The sequence below is a fragment of the Aythya ferina genome, assembly GCF_964211825.1.
Source record: "Aythya ferina genome assembly, chromosome: 2".
Taxonomy (NCBI): domain Eukaryota; kingdom Metazoa; phylum Chordata; class Aves; order Anseriformes; family Anatidae; genus Aythya; species Aythya ferina.
The window spans coordinates 86,849,316-86,858,518 of record NC_140297.1 but is presented as its reverse complement, the minus strand read 5'-3'; positions in this window follow the sequence as shown (position 1 = coordinate 86,858,518).

The following is a 9,203-nucleotide window of genomic DNA, read 5'->3' as shown; positions in this document are numbered from 1 at the left end:
AAAAAAAATAAGTTTTCAAAAATTTCTGTAGTTCTACTCTTCCCTTCTGAAAGGTCATTTTTAATTAACAAAATAATAGAAACGTATATAAACACCGAAACAGAAATTCAGTCTGGTAGCTAACTTGGGAGGTCATATAGTTGAATCTAGTGCTCAAAGAAGGTTCAGAAAAATGAAGTCAGGTTGGGTTAACTGGGGCTTAATCTGGTTTTGTTTTGAAATTCTCCAAAGATGGAGACTGCATAAGTTTTCTGGGCAACCTGTTCCGCTAGGTGACTGTCCTCATGGTGAAAAAGTTTCTACTTATAGCCAGTTTAAATCTCTTTCATTTTAGCAAATGTACATACATCCTCAGTGGTACTCCCGCCATCAAAAACCTGGCTCCATCTTATTTTCAACCTCCTCATCAGAATTTGTGTCAGCTGTCATTAAAACTTTCATCCCAGTCAGCAACACTTCCTTGTTAGTGAATAGCAGATCCAACTCTGCATCATCCTTGTTTAGACCACTGAGTGCTTCTATCAAGAAGTTATCTTTGACAGACACCAAAAGTCTCCTTAACTGCTTGCATCTCAGCATGTTGTTCTTCCAACTAAGATCTGTGATTTATAGAATTACTGGGGCTTAAAGAATGCTTCTCTGCAAAGCTGCTTTCCAGCCAACTAGCCTCCAGCTAATAACCTGGTTATTTCAGTATGCATTTATTCCTGTTGTGCATGGGGTTATTCTTACCCCATTTAATTTCATTTTGATGAACTGCATAAGGTTCTTGTTTGCTGATTTCTCCAGCCTCTCAGGGTTCCTCTGAATGGCAGCACAACCATCTGGTAGCATCAGCTGCTCCTTCAAGCTTTGTATCATCTGTGAGCTTGCTGAGGGTGTTCTCTGTCCACCATCCAACTCATTAACAAAGATGCTAAACAGGATTGGACCCAATATCAATGCCTGGGGCAGACCACTAGTGACTGGCCTCTAGTTGGACTTTGTGCCCTTGATCATGACCCATTTGAGCCTGACAGTTCAGCTAGTTTTCAATCCGCTTTGCTGCACACTTTTCTAGCCTGTACTTCATCAGCTTGACTGTGAGAATATTACAGGAGACAGTGCTGAAAGCTCGACAAAAGTTAACATAAATAACATCAGTTGTTCTCTCTTTACCCACCAAGATCATGAATCCATCATAAAAGGCTGATTAAGCATGATTACCCCCTCCTAAATCCATAGTTACTGCTCCTGATCACCTTCTAATTCTTCATATGTTTGGAAATAGCTTTCAGGATTAGCTGCTCCATGACTTTCATAAGGATCAAGGTAAAATTGACTGAGCTGTAGTTCTCCGGTTTTTCTTTCTTGCCCTTCTTGAAGGCAAAAGTGACATTTGCTCTCTTCCAGTCCTCAGGAACCTCCCCATATCATAATGACATTTCAGAGCTACTGAGAGTGACCTCAGAAGTATGATGCTATCATAACACCAGCTGTTTTGAAGTATATCATCACAGGGAGGACTGTCCTGATATTACATAGGCTATACTTTATTTTTGTACTATATGAAACTCACTTTTAGACCTAAAGTTGTGTTTATATTTTGATGGAGTCTGTGTTTCCTAGAAAGCTAAAATAGGCAATCAATCTGAAATAATAAATTGGAGTTCATGAAAAAATGAGTCTTAAAAAATATGTGATTAAAAAATTCTCTGGTATTTGCTGTTAGAGATTGTTAGAGGATACTTTCAACTTTTTTTTTTTTTTTTTTTTTTAATGGTTCTAGGACCTATAAATTAATTGGCTAAAATAATCTCATAATAGTTTGCTTTCAAGAGAAAGGAACTTCAAACTCTGTGTCATATATTATGATATATTTGATGAAAGTCTGAGTTCTGACATTGCTACTGCTGCAAAAGCAAAACATAAGGCTTCTCATTCCCCTGAAAATGGAAGTGCTAATCTTTAGCACTTTTTTCATCTTTTTCTCATCATTAAAACATCTGTTATCCATGCATAATATTTAATAAGTTCACACCAAAAATTGCATTCTAAATACTTTGTGATATGATACTTAGACACTGCCTTTTACTCCGATCTTTCTGAATAGTTTAAAAAGTAATCACATTTTATTGTGCTAACTGCTCGCTTTGAGCTCATCTAAATGGTAATAAGGGGAAAAATGAATGAATTATTCCATTAATTTTTCATGTTTTCCATAAGTATTGAACCACTTCCCTTAAAACTTCTCTTTCTATTGATTTGTGCACTCATTTCTGTGGATTATCACTACCCATATATTGAAATAATTATCTTTGCGAGATAGTTTTTTCTTAGAGGAAAGTCTTAAAACTTTCTGGACTTTACATATCAGTGAAGAGTAAAACTGATTTTTATTCTTCTCTTTAAGATCAATTCCCTCTAATATCTGTTTTCCCAGATTTCTAAGATGAAACATTCTCCATGCTTGATTTTACACTGGTACCTTGCTAATTCCAGTGGGAATGCCTCTGATTTGCTATATCTCCAAAACCTAGTCCATTTATCTGTTATATTAACAGTTCATTAAACTTTTTGCTCACTGAGTTAGAAACATGGAAATCTGTGCCAGTGCCCACTCATTTCTGAAAGCTCATATTCAGAAGCAGTATGAGATATTATCTCAGAGAAGTGACTAGTTCTTTTCTCACATGAGATTATAGCTAGTATACCAATCAACAGTGTTAATTATAAGGTATTTCAACACTGAGTTACCAAACTTATCCCACAGACATCTCTAGCACAACATCTTTCAACTGCTGCCTCCCAAATTAGCAAAATTCCTTATTTCCCTCACTACACAGCTGTGCATTTTCAAAATGAAATCATCGCAAACAGTAGGATAAGCCTCTGGAAGAATGTCTGCTTTGGAAGAAGGAAAATGGGTGGTGTTTCTTTTTGCTAAATCTCACGTGAGCTTGCTGAGGAGACAACTTCAGGTTATGCAGAAAAAGGTGAAAAGCTTGCTTCAAGGCTGATCTTTCTGAGATGAGATGGCATGGTGCACAGGGAAGCGCTGGTGTCTTGGAGACTCAGTATGGGTTTGCTGGAACTCCCAGAGCTCCCATAGGGAGCTGAGAGACAAAGAAGTAGTAAGCTGTGGTATATGCACATCTATCTCACCTGAGGCAAACTGTAAGGAAAGAGCATAGCCAGGGAAAAGAAGAAAACTGAAACCTGAAAGACTCTTGCTGAAGTTGAGTGAAAGACTCCTGCTGAATGATGAAGTGGCAAACTTAAATGGAAATGTGACACAGAGCAGAAGAATAAAGAAACATCTTCCTGAAACTCAACAAAACACCTATGTATCTGCTGAGAAGCTGGGAGTCAGTAACAGGTTGTTCATGCACCTAAACTTTTCTTATTCTACCTTTCATTCAGAGCCTTATGCACCCAAAGTGATTTAAGTTGGCCTGTTGAGCTCCACAACTGTAACAGCCTAAGAATGGATTTACAGTCTGTTATGAAATCTTGGATGGCAGGTGATGAATTACTGAGCAGTTGAACTTGATCACTTTCTGGTAGGTGGCATGCCCTTGGTGAAGTGTTGGGTAAGATCAGTTTAAAGTAAATAATGATATATAAATCTTTAAATCAGAATAGTCTCATGGTCTTCCCATAATCTTTTTGCCCTTTGTGGAAGAACATCTTTGCAGACTGTGTAACTGCACTGAAACCTAAGGGATTTATTAATATAGAAATTGAGTTAGGTAGAAATAGCTTGGAGTATACTTTGAATTCTTTGCTGTTCTAGACAAATTGGAACCTGATAGATTAAATTAATGATGAGGGATGGCAGTTAGGAGCATCTGTCTTAAATCACAATGGGAATTCAGTTACTAAAATGATGTATCAGTATTATGAAAATATGTATAATAATGGGAAACATCCTCTGAGACAGTTATACTTAATTCTAGGGCTATGATTTGATGTTGGGGTTATTTCACATTTGAATTGTCTGTGCTTATAGTTTCAGGTTATAAATGCAACCTCTTTCAAATTTATTTAGAGTAAAGCATTTCGATGAATGTTGAGATATAAAGTTAATACAATGTTTCAATTACATTTTCTGTCATAGTTGTTAACTAATCAAGAAATCAAGGAAGCTTAGGAGTATAAAAACGATGTGCTTAAATCTATTTATACTTTTCAATCATGCTTCAATCAATCCAACCTTAAAATCTAAAAATCAATTAAAAAATCTAAAGTATGATCTCCAGCTGATAGAGCAAACAGTCTTTCGAGGGAACTGACAGTCTCTCTGAATATTTCTATAAAAGCAAGCATGGGAATATAATTTAATCAGAGGAAAAATTGTGAAATTTGGAAGCACTACATGAAAGTATGTCTCAGACTCATTGCATATATTGGACGGATGGGTAGATATAATACTTACTGTAGATTACAGTGATAAGTGATTATACATATCCTAGTTTTCTTATGAAACAAAAACTACATTTGGAGCAATGTCTGACCTTTTGATATTGAAAAGAAACAGGAACTAGCCACACCTGTATTGTACCTGCAGTACACACTGCACCATCACTCTCTGCAGTTAAGTTGAAACTTTCAGGCTACATTTATACCATCTGCAATAGTCCCTGGACCAGACAGTATAGACTTCCTCACATCCTTTTCACCATCTAGAGAGTCTTTTGCCATGATCACAGAATCCTTTGCAGCTTTATAGTGGAGCATTTCAAAAATGTACATATTTATTTTAGTAATGGACTGATGCAGCTTATAGAAAGGTGTGGCAAATATTCCTAGCTAGTGCTTTTGCCTTTTCAGTGATTCTGCACCTTTTAATTTCTTGTATTAAATTTTGATTTCTTATATTAAAAATAGCATTACTTGGTGCCGTGCTGGGGGCAAGGAAACAGCAGTGCTAAACTGCCTAGCATGCCCTTCACAGGGTTACCAGCATGTGCTCACACTGCAGCAGAGCTCTGGCTGAGAGCAAGTTCTTTGCAAATCCAAGCGCTGACTCTCATCCCCTCTGGACTATCAGTTTTTTTCCTCTGATGCTAAACTATCAGAATTAATAATCACATAAGTATATATAGGAATACAATTTGTATATAGACCAGTGCGATATAAGTATATATATATGAGTATATAATAGGAATATAATTTGTAGGCTGACAGACTCAATGTTACACAGAATGATTCCAAGTGCATATGCAGATTAAGACCCAGGTTGAAATAGGGAATGAATAACTTGACAAAGAGATTTGATCAGTAATTCTAATCATTTGAATTTTGAACCTTAACATTGACAAGCTATGTCAGCTCTTGAGCGCACCTCAGTCTGAAGAGAGTGGTGGAACGTGTGCACACCTGAGATGGTTTGAAACCAAGGTCAGTTCTGCTCAAGACTTCACTGGACACAGAGCTGTGCTTAAAAGTAGGTTTAACATACCGAGAATATTTTCAGATCACTTACAAGTGGCTCTGATGTTGCAAGTGCTCACTTGTTATAGAATTATTTAGTTGTCATTTAGGAAGGTGGAACATTTGGGTTCGGTGATTTCCTAGCCTGAAGAGGTTTGAACTCAGCTTCAATATCTCAACGAAGAGTCCTCTTTTATAAGATCTTGCAGTACCCACCATTCACTTTGTCTGAACTTACTATTTCACACCTATGAGTAGAAGATTTATGGGACTAGAGAGAGAAAGAAAAATGATAAAGCTGGAAGATGACTTGGGTAAAAAGGCAATTTCTTTGATAGACAAAGTCATGGGTTAAACCTGTTAAACTATTATAGAATATGGTTATATGAAACCATACCTTTGACTATAAGATCACCCCTGAGAGAAAATGAAAAAGAAAAACACAGAAGAAAATTTAAGAAAACCAAGACCTTATTGAACATCATACTTATTTCAAGAACAGAAGATGCTTACAGTGACTGAGAGGGCGTTAACAACAGCAGGCCTTTGTTTTAATTAAAGCCACAGACAGGTGAGTTTTTGTCACAGCTGATATTTTATTCTTCTTGCATAGCCACTTCATTGACTAAATTAGAATTTCTATCATTTTTTTAAGCACAATGTATGTTTAATTAGATTACTCCCACATTGAACTAGCTATGAAAAAACTCATTGTCAGAAATATTAAAAGATAGTATGACTTTGGTTATAAGAAGATTTTTTTTTTAACTTTTAATGAACATAAAAGTCAGATGAATCTCATTCACTTGCTGCAAAAGCCAATTCTGATAATAATAAGAATTTTAAGTTGCTTTATTTGCACGTATGTATTTCTTCTCATCTGGAAATATTCCAGTGTACTGATTAACTTAGTACAGAAATCTAATTTTGAATAGTCATGGAAGGAATTATGAAGATAAATTGAACTTTAATAAAACCAATGCAAAGTCAATGCTGCATTCATATCCTCATGTAACATTTATTACAATTGAAATTTACCAGTTGTGCCCACAAACATGCAAAAAATTAATCACCGAAAAAATCCTCGTCTTGAAATGTCTCAAACTGAATCGACAAAGCTTCCTGAGATGAAATTCATGAAAAGCAGTTCAGAGCCCAAGCAGGCATCAAAAAAAATCATGCATTTCTCTCATATGAATTATTAATTATTAATTTCTTAAGCTTTGAATTCACTTGAGAAGTCTGCTATGAATATAGCAAATGTCTTTGTCAATTTAATGCATTTTGCTTTAAATTTAACATACTCTTGTATGAGTTTGCATATGAAAAACAAAAGCCTTCTAAATGGAAGTGCTCTGCAACCTCTGCAAGTGTTTTTTTTTTTTTTTTTTTTTTTTTTTTTTTTTTTTTCCCTTGTTAGAAACAAGCACATCACCAGGGCTTTAAGACAAAAGGACTATTCAGTTAGTCAAAAACAAAATTGAAAACCTGTAACTAACTATATGGGAGAAAGATTCCAGATAGCAAAGGGCTCTCTCTGTAGGAAAAACAAACAAACAAACAAAACAACAACAACAACTAAAAACCACAACTAAAACACGATTTAGAGCTTTCAGCATAAAGCTAGATAAGTTTGGACTCAGAACTACAAATTTATCAGTAAGTTATTAATTATTGGCACAAGTGGAACAATTTTGAGTGTTTGTAATGGTACTCAAGAGTTTGAAGTTTTCAAGTCAGTTTCTAGTAAAAGGAGAGTCTTACTTGTTGAAATTATATGGCCTGAGCTGTTCAGGAGACCAAAACAGACAGACAAAGCAGTGGACTTTTATTAAATTCTTAATCAGTCTATAAAATATAGTTTGGAAAGTAGATTTTTCAAGTTAGAAAACTTTATTTGCATGGGTTTCCCTTGAAATTTCACATTCCATCTTTATCCATTTATAATTTTTGCCAAATCTATTTGATCTTATCCTACAGCTCTACCTCAAGATAAAACTTTCTGTAAAGTTCAGACAAATTATTCCAGGTGCTTCTGAGGACAAGAATTGGATAAAATGTGTGTTTTTGCATTAAAATTATCTGACAATCCTTCTGAGACACTGATGGGTTTTTATGCAAAGATCTTGGCAGAAAAATGACATTTTAATCAGGAAGGTAATTTTTTGCTGCTATAGAAATCGACCAAACAGATTAAGATAAAGGGTTTTGAAAAATCTCAGCCTGCAAATATATATTAAGAAATGTTGAACATTTATTCAATGAAGTCTCTAGAGACTTGGTTTTCACTGAGCAAGTTCAAATATCTCAGACCTGTTCATGCTAACTGTCTGTCTATAGTCATAATCCTACACTAAAGATGCATTCCACATTTCTCCACAACTCTTAAAGATGATGTATGTGTATATTTATTATAGTCACCTGAAGACTTGAGTATCCTACTGTCCAGAACCACAGGAATGAAGCTAAATTTTCTCTGAAAGATGTAGTAGCTCAGAATTTGAGCTGAGCTATTACAGCTGCATAGTTTACAGGCCTGGTTTGGCCAAAGCACAGATGAAATTTATATAGACATGTTCTGAAATGTTCTGTAAGGAGATAGATTTTTGTGGGTTGTACTATGCATCATGTACTTCGTGAAATATAGATAGATAGGTAGACAGATAGATATGTATATTAGGTTGGTTGCTGATTTCCACTCAGAATCACAGAATGACAGAATTTCTAGGTTGGAAGAGACCTCAAGATCATCGAGTCCAACCTCTGACCTAACACTAACAGTCCTCCACTAAACCATAACCCTAAACTCTCAATCTAAACGTCTTTTAAAGACCTCCAGGGATGGTGAATCCACCACTTCCCTGGGCAGCCCGTTCCAATGCCTCACAACCCTTTTGGTAAAGAAGTTCTTCCAAACATCCAACCTAAAACTCCCCTGGTGCAACTTTAGCCCATTCCCCCTCGTCCTGACACCAGGCACGTGGGAGAACAGACCAATCCCCACCTCGCTACAGCCTCCTTTAAGGTACCTGTAGAGAGCGATAAGGTCGCCCCTGAGCCTCCTTTTCTCCAGGCTGAACAAGCCCAGCTCCCTCAGCCGCTCCTCATAGGACTTGTTCTCCAGACCCCTCACCAGCTTCGTCGCCCTTCTCTGCACCCGCTCAAGCACCTCCATGTCCTTCTTGTAGTGAGGGGCCCAAAACTGAACACAGTACTCGAGGTGCGGCCTCACCAGAGCCGAGTACAGAGGGACGATCATTTCCCTAGCCCTGCTGCTCACACTGCTTCTTATACAAGCCAGGATGCCGTTGGCCTTCTTGGCCACCTGAGTACACTGCTGGCTTATATTCAGCCAACTATCAACCAATACTCCCAGGTCCTTCTCTGCCAGGCAGCTTTCCAACCAATCCTCTCCCAGCCTGTAGCTCTGCTTGGGGTTATTGTGCCCCAGGTGCAGAACCCTGCTCTTGGCCTTGTTGAACTTCATGCAATTGACCTCAGCCCGTCGGTGCAGCCTATCCAGATCCTCTTGCAGAGCCTTCCTACCCTCAAGCAGATCGACACACGCACCTAACTTGGTGTCATCTGCGAACTTACTGAGGGTACACTCAATGCCCTTGTTCAGATCATCCAGATCATCACTCATTTGTGTATTCCAGTTTTGATCAAAGTGTCTTTTAGAGAGTTACTTGGGTGAAAAGCAATACTTTAATGATAAGTACAAAACCTTGATTTCTACATGGCTTTTTTTTTTCTTCCCATTAACACAATTCTATAATGGAATTGTT